The sequence below is a fragment of the Sinohyriopsis cumingii genome, unplaced genomic scaffold, assembly GCF_028554795.1.
Source record: "Sinohyriopsis cumingii isolate HCF-2022 unplaced genomic scaffold, ASM2855479v2 utg000622l, whole genome shotgun sequence".
Classification (NCBI taxonomy): domain Eukaryota; kingdom Metazoa; phylum Mollusca; class Bivalvia; order Unionida; family Unionidae; genus Sinohyriopsis; species Sinohyriopsis cumingii.
The window spans coordinates 2987501-3003972 of NW_028315918.1; the positions used below are offsets into that span (position 1 = coordinate 2987501).

Sequence of the window (16472 nt, forward strand, 5' to 3'; positions counted from 1 at the left end):
CCAACCTCAAATGTTTCAAGACCAAGGAACAAAAGAATCTAACCTAAATAGCGACATCACAGTACATGAATGGAAGATAGCCCTACGATTCAAAAAACGAAACATCCCCTGGTAAGGATCAGTTAGGTTATATTATCTACAAAAAAATACCTATCAATATAACAATAGCCATAATCAAACTCTTTAATCGGATATGGGATAAAGGCCAACTACCCACAAAATGGAAACAGGCATTAGTAATACCAATCCCCAAGCTAGGTAAAGATCCCAACAACATAAATTTGTACCGACCCATCTGCCTTACAAACAATATTTGCAAATAATGGAGACAATAATCGCAAATAGGTTAAAACACCACCTAGAAACCAATAACCTACTCTCCATAAATCAATGTGGCTTTCGGAACAAATGGTCCACAACTGACCAACTTCTCAGATTGGAAACAGACATCAAATTCGCTTTTAACACACATAGGAAAACCGATCGCAACCTCATAGCGGTTTTTTTAGACCTAGAAAAAGCGTTCGACCTAGTATGGACCAATGGACTAATGGCCAAATTAAACCAATTTGGAATAACTGGACGCTTGTTCAACTGGATTGGCGATTTCCTCACAGGCCGGAAAATTACCACAAGAATAGGCAACACCCATTCGGAAGAATTTTCACTTGAAAATGGAACACCGCAAGGCAGTGTAATAAGTCCGTTACTATTTAACCTAATGGTAAACGACCTTGACCTCAATGTAGCCTCCACAAAAATAAACTTGTCACAATTTGCAGATGATAGTGGCATATGGAGGAATGGAAATCCTGCCAATAACACAGTAGTTAGAGAAATCCAGCAGAGCCTAGACAACATAGGGAGATGGGCGGACAAATGGGGTTTCAAAATATCTCATGAAAAAACTGTGGCAATCATATTCACCCCCAAACGAACTAACAACCTAGTCTATCCAAACTTCTATATACAAAATCAATTAATCAAATACGTAACAGTAGTAAAATTCCTAGGAATGTTCTTTGACAACCACCTCACATGGAAACAGCACATTGAACAACTCACCCAGAATTGTAAAAAGATCTCAATTTACTCAAGAACATCACAGGGACTGACTGGGGATCCAACCAGGAAACCCTCCTCACGATATATAAAAGCCTAATTAGATCAAAACTGGATTACGGTTGCCAAGCATATAACTCGGCTAAGCAGCCTGTACTACAAAAACTTGACACTATCCAGAGAAAAGCCTTGCTATTATGCACAGGAACACTCCCCTCAACATCATTAGAAGAAATACAAACACTAACAGGAGAACTACCCTTAAAATTACGTAGGCAAGAACTGCTCCTCCGATATTCCATTCGATTAGATACCCACCCAGACAACCATCCCACCAAAATAGCTATAAATAAGTGTAAATTTGTCTTCAAACCCAAAATCATACCTATCACACCAAGTGGCAACGTAATCCTTGAACTAAGAGAAAAGATACCTCTACTAAAGAAACAGGTAACAAACAATACAGACCAGAACAAATCACCATGGTTACAAAACCCACCAAGGATTAACATTGAAGCTACCAAATTAGGCAATAAAGAAGGACAAGAAAACTTACTAAAACCTGTACTGGTAAACGAAATCAACCAAAAATACCCGGACTATGTTAAAATATATACCGATGGATCAAAAACAAACAACCCACCAAGAACAGCAGCAGCAATAGTCATCCCTGAATTCAATATACAAACGGGATCCAGATTACCTGACTATTGCTCCATTTACACCACTGAATTCTGGGCTATACTTGAATCACTACAATGGATCAAAGACAACCAAATACCTAAAGCAGTCATTATAAGCGATTCCCTAAGGGTTATCAAATCGATCCAAAATCGCAATACACACTCTAGGGAACAATTCCTCGACAGAGCATGCCAATTTTCGACGATATCACTACAGCACATCAATTAGTCGAGCTCATGTGGATACCGTCGCACATTGGAATCTCTGGCAACGAAACAGCAGACAAAGTTGCAAAAACCAAACTAGGAGATCAAAACTCTATCAAGCTTAACTATAGCTCTACAGAAGCAATAAGCTTCGCACAAACATATATAGACCAAACATGGCAAGATTTTTGGAACTCCTCCACAAAAGGTAAAAAGCACCATGAAACCCCAAAAAACGTAGATAGGAACATACAGCTACCTAAGGGTACTTATTTAGAACAGAAAACCATAAACAGGATAATAAATGGAAAAACTAAACTAGCAAGCAGTTTTGGAAGGTTTATAGGACCCAAACCAGCAACCATTAACTGCTTTAACTGCCACACCACCGAAGATCTACACCACGTATTCAATATATGCCCAAAATATCAACCCGCTCGGAAAATATTTATCAAAAAACAAAAAGAGATTGGATCACCACACACATACCCAGAGTTACTTATGGACTTTAATAAAAATAAACAATCAGCATATAAAAATATAAATCAATTCATAGACTCAGCAGGACGTAGGAACAAAATATAATTACTATCCCCACAAAACCAAAAGACCCAGTAACTAGCTAAATAAATTTAGAAGCCACCACATAAAAAACCATAACATATCATTCAATTTTATAAAAGTATTAATAAATAATTCACTTACGAAGCACCTATAAAAAACTAAGGAAACCGCAAAATCGGATGTCCTGGATGTCCTTAACGAACCGAGTAATCAGCTAGGATTCCTGTCCTAGATGTCCTTAACGAACCGTGTAATCGGCTAGGACTCCGGTCTCTTGCTAAATAATGTATAAATAACATTCAATCTCTAAAAACATCAATTAATAAATAACTTAAAGAGGTAATATCTAAAAACTTATAAATAACATAACGTAGGAAACACACCCTAAACACCTCGACTAGTAATACCATAATAACCTTGAAAATCTCTCTTCATACATGATATCTACTAAGAACCTCTATAAACAGCATAGAACATCCCCCCTCTTTTTAGAACATTTTCAAGAAGAAGAAAAATAAAATCTAGAAAAAAAAGAGAAAAAAAAAACAGCAGGCAAATGCAACAAGAAACCAGCGATGTAAAGCAAACAGGACCGTTCCCGAGCTCTCCTTCCCACTAATGACAGCCAACCATTCAACTGTAGGGACCTTTATGGACCCACAGATTGAGGCCAAACTATCAGGGTTTCTTGAATCCATAAAAGCCTGGGGGAGGTGGTACCATCCCCTTCCCCAGGAACAACTAGCAGGCTGCGGTGCAGTCAGAAAAAAGTGGCACATGCACAATTGAGCGAACGCTACTATAATTAAACTCAACAACAACAACTATAATGTAACCAGTTTATATAATCTTTCATTCATTCACGATTTGAATTGTCCTTATTTCCCTATACATGAAATATGACAAGAAAGCTTACGACGCTAGTAACGTACATTTCTTTACATCTACTATTTAACAAGTGAATCATCAAGCGAATTTCAAATATTTTTATATCTCCTTTTCTTGCTTTGGCGGATATTTCTATATATACATGACATGCAAATCATTCCTCACTTTTATTCAGTGTGGAAGGCAGCAAATAAGATTTGTGGAGCCACACAAAAGTCAACGGAGAAGTAGGAATGAATTACACAGAGTGTACACACACACACACACACACACACACACACACACACACACATATATATATAGAGAGAGAGAGAGAGACAGAGAGAGAGAGAGAGAGAGAGAACACTAATATGTGCCGCATGTCTGTAATATGTTGTATATTATACAAAGGAATTCGAATGCGAATCATCCCATAATTTATGTCAGTTGCGTACTTAGGGTAAATGGCGCCCAGGGCGAAGCCGGGGAGGGTTCCTGCTCTCTCTCTCTCTCTCTCTCTCAGCAGCTAGGGGGTTTGGGGGAGTGCTTATTTTCATTATTTTCTCTATCCCAAAATCCTCCAGAAAGTCGATTGTGTTTCCAAAGCAGAACCTCCCATGTATTTGATATGAAGACTCATCCTTGCAACAATCCTCTTCACCCTGTCTCAAATAAGAACAACTACATTCCATATATACTGTTCTCATTTGGCATACACCATGTACATGAACACCTAGGACAGGCTTCACACAGTACCATTTTAATATAACTAACTTAATATCCAGTATAGTCCCACACACTCGATGCTGACCAAATAGATCCAACAATAAATTACCCTGAATCAGAGAAACCGGTACATTCAGCAAATATATGGCCATGTCTAGTCGATTACAAGTGCATCTAATCGCAGCTTCGTCCATGAATGGCAACAAACAGAAGATATTGATGTCTTCGGTAAAGGACTGATGGACAGCAAGTAAACACAGTGTGCATAGTATAAACATTGTCGGGCACGTTTCAGTCTCCGATACAAATAAAAATTCGATCTATCATTCCACTGAAAAGAAAATCCCATGTTTTAATATGGCGAAAGTTTGTTTTGTATTCTTGGGTTGTGACAGAGTGATCTGAAGATGTTACTCATAACTTTACAGGTGTGTGTGTGTGTGTGTGTGTGTGTGTGTGTAATCAATTCTCCACTTTTCATTAGGATCTGGAGTCATGAGTATTTTAGCAGAAGTTACATGGCTACAATTGTAGCAAACATCTTCTCCATGTACCACCACTTTCAATGATCCATCGAAAATTACCCATTATATATGACCATAATCTGCGAATGCACACACCATTAATGTCAACATGTAAACAGGTCTATGGACTTTAATAATGGATACCGTTCACTACAGGCAGAGAAATAGCAAAGGGCACATTTATGTGCAACTTGAAATGGCTAGATAGTAGGTACATACATACATACATACATAGATGCATAAATAACGGATTACTGGCCTATTGTTTATTGATTTTGCATATATGCTGCGTAAATTATAATATAGAAAAAAGCCTATTGATTGAGACGTTATATTAATCTATATTTGCACGGCTTTGCAATTAGACTTACCTAAAGATCTCTTCTATAACGTGTATTTTCGCAGTCGCAACATATTAGATTCGTTAATCATTTGAAGATGTTTTGCTTTTATACGAAAGGAATATAGTATTTTTTGTTTAGCAAGGATTTTAAAAAATAAAAATAAAATTAATATTTTAAGATTCGATGATTCTCTAGTTTCTGTTTCGTTTTTTTTTTGCATTCATGATTCAGTCCTCTTATTATCGCTATTCGTAATATTAATAGAAGCATTCTTATGTTGTCTTTTAACCTCCTCCTCGTCAATTAGATGTAATAAACGGCACTTTCAATTATTTATATACGTCCTTCCTATTACTAAATGTTTATATATACATACCGTGTGTAAATTTCACATAAATGGAGCATAACAATTTAAAATTTTCATCAACCTATATATAGACTGATACACTATGTACGTCTATAAATAGACGCATTTTGTATTTTCAGTCCTTTACAGGTTTCACGTTATATGTCGTCGTCCTAATTTACTAGCCAAAAGCGAAAAAGATAGTGCATCGATATACTTATTAGGGAGATTACCGCCATAATTATGCGCATGTATTGTTTATTATTATATGCTGTTTATTCTTTTCTGAATTTTCTATTTTTCCATTTTCTGTATGTGTAAGATGTACTTTCAAAATTGCATATTGCCAATATTTCTTCTGAATTTGAAATGCACGATATTGAAATAATACCATTTTGTATCTTGAAATTCTATGTGCAGATTTTCAAAATTATGCACGTCAACATTCTACATTATATTATAGTAAAGTCTTTTCGTTCCATTCTGACTGTTTGATTACGTAGTAATCAACGTTGTAGAAGTTACAATGTAGCACAGTGAAAGTTACAATTAAGATATAATGCAAGTTGGAATATTCTAATTAACGCCATATGTTGCTATAATGGGGCACTAATGTATTGGTGTGTAGAATAAGATCCCTTTCGGACATAATCCCTTCCCAGTAAATTGAAAGGATATCATCCCCTCCCCCAGTCTAAATTTTTAAGCTTTTTAAACCGTCACCAATATACTGGCTTATTTTGAAGCGGGATAAGGACAAAATAATAAGTGTGGCGTGACATCATCCATATACGGCATATTTTAATTTAATTATGGAATTTCATGTTTATCCAATACAATTATGGCATAGCTTTTAAGCACTTACCAAAATATAACAATAATGGTTAAATACAGTAAGCTCAGCACTTACAAAAGTCGGGTGACAAAGTACATGATCAGTCTTTAAATCAAAACAAATATTAGGCGTCATAATCTCCTTGTATGTTAAGATATTATATCTGACCCTATTACCACTTTGGATTAATATCGCTTATCGCCTTGTCGGCATGTGCGACTCTTAACTTTGTGTGCGTTTGCGCACTGATTAATTTGTGCTAATATCCGCATGGTATACATGCCGCAAAAGCTGGTCATGGGAAGGAACCGACCGATACCCTTCCAGCCCCTGCAAGAAAAGGAGACCCCATGAACCCCACCTCCTCTGGTCCCCGGTCGGAATCTTCGTCTTCCTCCATCCATCCTTCTGTTCGACTCAGCCTGCATGGTACAATATATGTCTTTTATATGCTAAATGGAACCACACAAAGACGTATAATTCTGATGGTTTAAAATGTTTAGAAAGACCTATACTTAGACTGGGGAGGCGATTATGTCCTGTTTTGGGGGCTTTCTTTTTTATTTTGCATGGAGTGGGGATTTAGTTGGAGGTGGGTCTGTGTGCCCTACTATAAAGATCCAATATGACAACAGATGGATCTGTTAGATTATGCAAAGAGAAGGCAGAACTGTCCTGGGTCCAGTATATTGAAGATTCTAAGCGTGAAAAAACAAGCAACATAGCTCCTATTCCACCAACAAACATTGGTTAACTTGCCGTATCTCTCAGACAGAGAGAGATTTTATCACTTGGACGATTGGGGAGAGCGTTGAACGTTCGAAACCGGAGATTGAAAAGAGTGGTTTCTTCTACGTTTTGAAAGAAAGTAGTTAAATACATTAAACTGCCAGAAGAACATAGTATGCTGTTCTTAAGTTTTACATTTTATTACATCAAATATCATATATTAGTATTATGGCGTCTACAATATTACACAGGTATAATAATTAGAAATTATGATAATGGAGCTTGCATGCTAGCAAAATTATGAATTAATGGAAATTAATATTTTGACAAAGGAAATGATTAATGATATTTCATTTTTTAAAAATACTATTTCATTTTCCTGTGTTCGTTTTTGCTAATGTGGAAATGTTTTGGATGTGTTTTGAGCATTGAATATGTTTTTCAGTACGGAAACATCATTGTCCGATTTAGAAAAGGTTTAACTATTTCCATGTCATGTAATTTCTCTCTATATATATCACCCTTCCTTTGAGTCCCAAGTTACAGCCAAAATAAAGTTTTGAAAAGATCTCTTTATGTTTGCCAGATCTATACGCGAAGATGGTATCACTGGTGTACGCATCTGCAAACGTATGTACAGACAGACAGACAACGGAAGGAAACAATTTTAATACACTTTTAGTCTGGTCTGTAAATTAACAATAATAATATGATAGATAATATGATCACCATTCCTTTCTTGTAGAAAAACATTATTCCAGTTCGCAATACTGAAACTTTAGTCTATCCAATAGAAAGACCAATATAAGACATCGTATCCATAATTAAGATATTCGGTGAGATTCTTCGAGTGTGCATTGACTTCCTATGGATTGCAGCACAAAAATGGCGTCCTGTTCAGGAAAGAATTTTTAGATTGCTTAGTTGTGAAAGTATGTGGCCAACTCAAAAATACGTCACAGATCGTGCGGTGCAACCGGAACATACATTGCAGTTAACATGGATGCGATCTGTCATCTTTGTACCATTGTTTCTCTCATTGACGTACACAAAAACTGTTGCGTTATCCTATCATGCTTAATTCGCATTTGCGAATACATTGCATAGCTGATGTTGTGGTATTATTCAGGCATTCATTACTCTAAACATGGCTGATGTTGTGGTATTATTCAGGCATTCATTACTCTAAACATAGCTCTCCTATATAAAAGTGCCAATATTAGATTATTTACCACCAACATTAGGAAAGTATCCGATTCCAAGAAATTAATGCCTATTTTCTCAAAAGCTTGCCATGATTATTTTGCGACAAAGGAAGAGAGTTGTCTTTATTAGGGTTCTAGAACATACAGAGTGAATGTGCACATGCTAATTATCAGCGCTTTTTAAGAATAAATTAGACTAAAACACCCCACTAGCCTGATTCATGAACAGAAGTGTCATTTATCCCATAAAGGATTACGATATGATGAATGAACAAAGCAGCAGGCATTTAGTGGCCCATCGCCTTTCAGAATAATTTAAAAAATGATCTTAAACAGAAAGTAATAGGTGATCTTATATGTTTTTAAATAGATTACACTGGACAACAAATTTTTACAAAAGTCATGTTACTGAAATAAAATTAGTCAATTCTTATCAATTTTTATGTGCTGAACACGAATATGACAGTCAAATTGCAAAATTGGCTCTAGTTTTTTTGTAATCTGCAAGAAATTAATGTTTACATAACGAAATGCATTCCAATAGTAAAAGGTCAACTGTAATAGCCTACCTATAAAAAATCAAGTCATTGACTACATCTTAGATTTCTTCGCCTGTCTCTTGTACAGCTGTTCGGGAGCATCTCTGAGGAGTGTCCAGCAGTAGTCAGCCAGCATTGTAGTGGACCATTTTCCCTGGTATCTTTGTTCCATTGTTGCGATATCTTGATGAAAACGTTCGCCGTGTTCATCACTAACAATACCACAGTTGCTAGGAAAGAAATCCAAATGGGAATGAAGGAAGTGAATCTTTAGAGACATATTGCAGCCAAGTTTCTTATACTTTATCAACATGTCTTCTACTAGTTCCTTATAGTTTTCTGCCCTAACATTTCCGAGGAAGTTTGTAGAAACTAGGCGAAAAGCATTCCATGCTTGTTTCGCGTCACCTTCCAGCAAGTTGTTGAACCGGTCATCTTTGAAAAGCTCTCGAATCTGAGGACCCACAAAAACTCCCTCTTTAATCTTTGCTTCGCTGAGTCGAGGGAATTTTTCATGCAGGTATCGGAATGCTGGCAAAGTCCGGTCAATGGCTTTCACGAAGTTCTTCATCAAACCTAGTTTGATGTGAAGGGGTGGTAGCAAGATTTTCTGAGCCTCAACCAGAGCTGGGTGTTGGATATTCTTCTCTCCAATGGCTACATTCTGCCTGTGAGTCCATTCCTTCCTCATGTAGTGCATTTCCCTTGCTCGGCTATCCCACTCGCATAAGAAACACATGTATTTTGTATATCCTTGCTGCAGTCCCATTAAAAGGGCAACTACCTTCAAATCACCACAGAGGTGCCAGCTGTACTTGTTATACTCAATGGAATTCAGTAGCTGCCTTAAGTTATCGTATGTCTCTTTCATGTGGACAGCATACGCTACTGGAATAGATGGAAGAATGTTTCCATTGTGCAAAAGCACAGCCTTGAGACTCAGTTTCGAAGAGTCCACAAATAGTCTCCATTCTTGTGGGTCATGAGTGATTTTTAAAGCATTCATGAGGCCCTCAATATCGGAACAGAATATCAGATTACTTTCCTTTCTGAAGAAAGGCTCCAATTGCTGGTGGCGCTTTCGATATGCAGTAATTGTGACATCTTCTTCTAGAAGATTCCATTGTTGGAGTCTTGATCCTAGCAATTCTGCCTTGTTCTTTGACAAGTCCAAATCACGAATCAGGTCATTTAGTTCTTCCTGTGTTATTCTGTGTGGGGTTGATGATGCACCACAGTGAAAATCTGGATCACTGCATGCTGATGGACCAGGAGAAGAACAGGTCGACTCACCTTTGTCTTCGTCAGATGAATCAAGAGAATATTCTGCTGGAGGTTCTGGAATAGGAAGTCCCTCACCATGTGGAACTGGTCTCAATGCAGACGGAATGTTTGGGTAGACTATTCTCGACTTCTTTCGCTTCGTTATTCCGCCGGAAAGAGGAGGAACCAAGCAGAAGTAACAGTCATTTAGGTGGTTGCTTGGCTCTCTCCACACCATTGGGACTGCAAACGGCATTGATGACCTTTTGCAATTCAACCACTGTGAAAGCTGTGTTGTACATGTAGCACAGCATATATGCGGAGCCCAAGGCTTGTCTTGGTCACCAACCTTGCATCCGAAGTAAAGATGATATGCCTTCTTCACTTGAGAATTGATACTTTTCTTCTGGTTGGCAAATGTCACTTCCCCACAAATATAGCAAAAATTGTCCGCGGTATTAACACACTTTCGAGGCATTACTGTTCTTTATTGTACGTAAATGGATAAAATAATAAGTTTTATGTAACAGTAGCTTGAACTGTCTCGCACAACGTCTAAAATATTTTAAATGCTGAACCTATCTGATTGGGCTTTATATAGTACACTGCTTACGTCAGCTTCAGCAGCCGCCTGGCATTAGTATAATAGGCCTACACATGTATAGTACACTGCTGATGTCAACTTACTTCAGCAACCGCATGGCATTAGTATTGCATTGCATCAGAAAATGATGCAATCAACTGTGGATGATGTGAGCATGATGGTATTATGCAATGTTACATCATTATTCCGGATGTTGCTGCAGTCCTACTGGAGAAATTTACACAGTGAAACATAGAAAATGAGGTATATGAATATCTTCAAAACGAGAGCCAATACAAATTTTTCACGGTTATATTCGTGTTCGGCACACCAAAATACTACAGATTAGGGCCTTTTCAAGTCAGTAATGATTTCACTGTTGACCAGTGTTATTAATACCAGATTAAATTTTCAAAAAACGTAGAATCATCACTGTGAGTTTTACTTTACGCAGTTGTTTACACTATTATAACGTTGCCATTAATCACAGCTTATGAATATCCTTTCCATTTACCTTCTTAAAAAACAAATACAAGCTGCAAATAAAACTTTAGCAAAATCAACAGATTTTAATAGAAAGTTTTCACCATTCGAATCATATTTAGCAAGTACAAAAACCGAACAAATATAAATGTACAACAAAAGTACAAAACAAACCTGGGAAATATGGAAACCATCAAAATCTGTCTGTTGAGGCAATAAGCGCTTCAAATTATTTGTCATAACCTCTGTATTTACTACAAGATGAAAAGTAACGTATATACTAGAGATTCGCACTTATTGTAGCTTTTTGTATCTACGGTGCAGAAGAAAAAAATTATTGTGGATTCATATACTTGAGCCTATTTTCGAAACTATCTAAAATAAATATACTACATTAAGAGTCGGTTTCTACAGCAGAAATGACTCGTGTTTTGCACTCGCTTGTTTCAGTTAAATTCAAAATCACACTAAAAATGAAATGCATTCAGTATCTCGTCATGCTGTGGTTCTGTACATGTAGAGACTCAGTTGTTTTAAACTTAAACATACGTCATTAGTTGAAAATCTCTCTCTCTCTCTCTCTCTCTCTCTCTCTCTCTCTCTCACACACACACAAAATCTTAAATAAAAAGGAAATGCACATTATTTAGTAACACTAGCTTATCCTCGTTGATATCTGAATGAATTTAACTTGTCTTTTTGGGCTGTGTCTGGAACAATGAAACGAGGTCAAAATAGTTTCGAATATTTTGTTGGATCTGTTTTATATCAACTTAGGTAAATGCTTCCTGCAAGAAAACAAAACATTTATTATTTGTATTGCATACCTGAAGCTTAGGAAATATGTTTTAAAATAAGAATTGATTAATTAATTTCCGGAAATGATTTGGAAGATAACATATAAAAACAGTTTAAATAAACAAGCAAACAAAAATATAATCAACTATATCCTGGAAATTTGAAAATACCAAGGAATTACAGTACTTACAGTACTTTGATTAAATATCCTCTTTCAAAGTGAACTCGTCTGGACGTGATATATTTCATGATACTTTGTATTCCATGTGAATTCCTCAGGCAATAGCATTCCTCGCACTGAAGAACAAATTAATCGTTCATATATCTATAAATCTCTTGAATAAATTTTATCGATTTAGCTAATTTATAAAGTGCGGGGGACTATATGGCAAGGCTCAAAAAAGTGATCAATCAGTCAATCAATCCTTCAATCATATACTCTTCTTGTTGTTTTGGTTGCTGTTTTAATCTTCAGATTCTAGTATGTTTGGTCCAATAAATTTTACGCTTACCAGCTATGACATGTTACAAACATACTGTCAATCAAATGATATAATCATCTCTGAGGACTATATTTATCAGATAAAGGTTAATAAAATGATGAATACATGTACAATTAAACAATGTGATGCGAGAAATGGTCATGTCTCTAGAACCATGTTTCAGTTTCACGAAAAGTCAGTCATTATGTATGTAATAAATGTGCTTAGTTAATAGAAAGTTTAAAAACAGAAAGGCTGACAGTTAACCTAGTTCGAGTTTTCTCTCTCTCTCTCTCTCTCTTTGCAACAAACTTAATCCACTAAGTCTGGATTTACACTATGACAGTTGTTTTGTGTATCGAGGTTCTAAGTGCATCAGACAGCATTAATTTAGAAATAGTTTGACATTTTAGCTCTAAGTTTTATGGTAAATTATACCAAAAACGAACTCCATAAATCAGAGAGAGATTATATATATATATATATATATATATATATATATATATATATATATATATATATATATATATATATATATATATATCGTTATTTTGTTTTAAATTGGCATTATTTAATCACTCCCCGCCCCCCCCCCCCCCCCCCCAAGTACTATGTGACATGCGTGTGCGTACCAGCTTGCACAATTGCAAAATTTGTGCGGCGGGCTTGTTCTTCATTATCAAAATAGGATGAAAACACATGATTACGGGTTACACGGGGTTTTATGCAAATATATAGAATTGGGGATTAGTATAATGAAAATAAAGTGTACGTCATTATTCTGCGGGGAATTCCACACTTTCTTTTTACTATGAACGACTGTATTGTCTCTGAAAATAGGTCCGTCTCTTATGTGTCTAAATGTAGAATATTTCTCGATTCTATAAATGGTAAGAGTTAGTAATGCTTACATAGTTTGTAGGTGATGATGTCGCATCTCAGGGAATGTAAATCTTCTTTGTCGTTCTTCGATGACAGTTGGCCAATCTAGGGTTAACATAACGAAGAACCAATCTCATTAAAATCGAGATCTCTGACAACTGATATCTGGCAGATATCGATAAGATGACGTGTTCCTTTTTTATCTTTCGATTCACTAATCAGATGAAAACTTTCATTCAGAACATAGCGCGTCTAACGATATTTCTCCCCAATACGACACACAGTACTTTATCTTGTTGGTTGCTAAAAATAGGCAGACTGGGAATTCCAAACCTCGCCGGAACAATGATCCTTTGTCGGTGTCTCAGTTTTAATCCCAGACTAGCCACCAGCACGATATTTTCTTTACTCTAGCAGACCGAGCGACAGAAACGTTGCATCAATCTGTAAACTTCTTGATTAAAAATCTCTAATTTGAAGTGAAAATAAAATACAATAGTGTGCAAAGTGGGCAAACAAATTCATCTAAGCCGATAAATTCCAATCAAAAAGAATTAATAGAACCCATATACTTTTTTTCCATATGATTTTATGTTTAAAAAAGATCCGAAGAAGTGCTTCATATAAGATTTACGTTTAGGAAAAGTTGTCAGCTTGAATAATAACAAAAACCCAACCTCATGGCCCATTACTTTAATATAGATAGACAACGAAACAAGTTACAAATATTTATTAGTTCTGCTATGAAATGTGATAATTGTTATGAGGATATGTTTTTTTTTCTTCATAACTTAAGAAAAAGTGTCATGAGAGGTAACGGGAGCGACTGTAAGCAAAGACAGAGACTTCTGATTCTTGATGAACGAATTTTATTTAAATAATTGATATATATAATACTACAAAATATGGCTTCAACAGATATGCTAATAGCTTAATTAATGATAATGGTTATCGTATATGTTTTGACACCTTCAAATGTAGATTCTCCCATACGTTCTTTGTGTTTGACACCATACGTCTAATCTAAAAATAAATATGATTCATACAGAAATTGTGAATGGGAAATATTTGATAGCAAATGGATATACGTATGGATTGTCAGTATATGTATAAATGGATGTACAGAATGATACAAGGGCTCCAAGCTTTTGTATCAGTACGATTCTAGGGCAAATACGAACAATATTACATACTCAGTTCGAACGTTAAGTGCCAGTACTCGTGCGTGCTCACACTGCGTTATGACCGTGTGTGAATGTTTATCTAGTATGTGCCAAATCAGTATTAATGCCTGAAGTGACTAATTTGTATGAGGAACCACAAGCTTATGAAACGCACGGAGGGATGGTGGTGGAGAAAACAACGAAATTCGATGAAATTGGAGAAACCGTTTCATGCTGTAGATTTGCGAGAGAAAACAAAATGCACAATAAAAAAGAATAAGGAATAATGCCTTTCGGTCCTCGAAATTTCTTATTTACTGAAACTTACGTTCACCAAATAATATTATTACTTCAAAATTGCAATATAAGTTTCCTCTAAAACTATTCTATTATTTTTAACTTTCTTGACACACAAGACAAATCAAATTTGTCGGTCATTTATATTTTGTATTTTTTTTAATTGATAATTATTTAAAATATAAAGCTTACATTGTGTAAACATGTTATATTTCTGAATAACATTAAAATAGTTTAGACCTTTCTAACACCATGAGGTACAGTTTTCTAGCAGTCAATTTAGCTGTTACATTTATTAACTATAAAAAAATGGTTTGATTAATCTCTAAAATTCATCAAATATTTTTAAAAGATTATTACCTATCGTCAAACTTTTAGTTGCCCAATCTCATTGATCTGATATAAAAGTCATCAGTGATCTGACTCACTTTAATAATCGTTTTAAATGGCGGGATAAAACTCTCTCTCTCTCTCTCATACTATGATCATTGCACAATATGTGTGTAAGATGAGCTGTATAATGAAAAGTATTAAGTAAAAGATGTGCATGACTGTAAAATTAAAATTTATGGAATATTGCTTTCTATGATGTATTTTATCTTTGAAATTAGGTCAGAAAGTGCGAAATACTTTTGAGTAAACAAAATTATATTTAAAATATTTTAGTAAAAATTGTACACAAATATGCTTGCATTTATCTATCTATGTATCTATGTATCTATCTACAATACAATTACAATATGATACTACTGGAAGAAAAACGCAGCTTGATCATTGAGAGACAAATCTGATTGCCCATAAAACAGCTTTTATGGCTAGACTGAAAACTGATTAAGATTTGGAACCAGATATATATATATATATATATATATATATATATATATATATATATATATATATATATATATATATATATATAGTTCACTAAATTTTTTCCAAGTATGTATGATAGGTATTTTCAGTGTTTTCATCTCATGCAAACTAAGGAGTATCCCTTGCGTAATTCATGTACACGTCATAATGTAGGTCACCACATTTATTCCATACCTGACATGTAGTTTTCTACTACCGTCTCCAGAACAGCATGTGCGTGGTCTTAACTTAAATATTATATTTAAATATTGTATAATTCGCTCCTTCTTTTATTTAATCGAGGAGGTTAATCTAATATTCAACAGTATAGTTTAATGGTTAATTCCTACTTATTTTTAGACAATAGTTCATTTGCATCAAGTTATTACTGTTTCTCAGGTTATGTCAGGTTTTTTTTTTTCACCAGCAAAGATGAACAGATATTATGCATACAAAATTTCGCCATTTTAAACTGCTCAAATATCCAGATCTATCTTTGAGAAAAATATGAAGATTTACTGGAAATGAATGAGAGGGGTTGATTTAGTGGCTGAAAATGATAGTTCCTTATTGCTAAAATGCAAATGAAAATAGATTATATTAACTCTTAATTATATTTAACCTTTGTTAATTTATTTTTGGTGCAGCCAAACATTGTACATTTAGCTTGATAAACTTCCTATATCGTGGGCGTATGTAAATTAATGCTAATTCGAGGCCTGGTTCGTTTTCAAACCCGTGATTCTAAAGTACAGATTACCATAATGAAACAAATTACCCCATCTCCCTCTCTCAAATTAATCAGTTGTTATTATGTTTTATTTGAAAGTTAATTTGCAAATTAGTACATATGCATATTGAATGCACAACACATATAAAAGTTTCTTGCTGCAGGTTTTCATCGTAAATTTGAATTTGATTCATTTGTTATAGCATATAATAGAACAAATGCATTTGTATTATTTTAAGACATCCTCAGTGATTACAAGAAGGAGTGAGATTTACAATTACTACAGGTAGGAGTGAGATTTACAATTA

The 16472-nt window shown here is 35.2% G+C and overlaps 1 long non-coding RNA gene across 1 annotated transcript; it reads right to left on the reverse strand.

Annotated features, from left to right (window-relative positions):
* Positions 1-10872: 10872 nt before the first annotated feature.
* LOC149773688 (uncharacterized) lies at positions 10873-13427 on the reverse strand. Its single transcript, XR_016417325.1, has 3 exons — positions 13152-13427; positions 11949-12055; positions 10873-11748 (listed from the first exon to the last, which is right to left on the reverse strand). It is a non-coding gene; the product is annotated as an uncharacterized LOC149773688 (long non-coding RNA).
* Positions 13428-16472: the final 3045 nt, after the last annotated feature.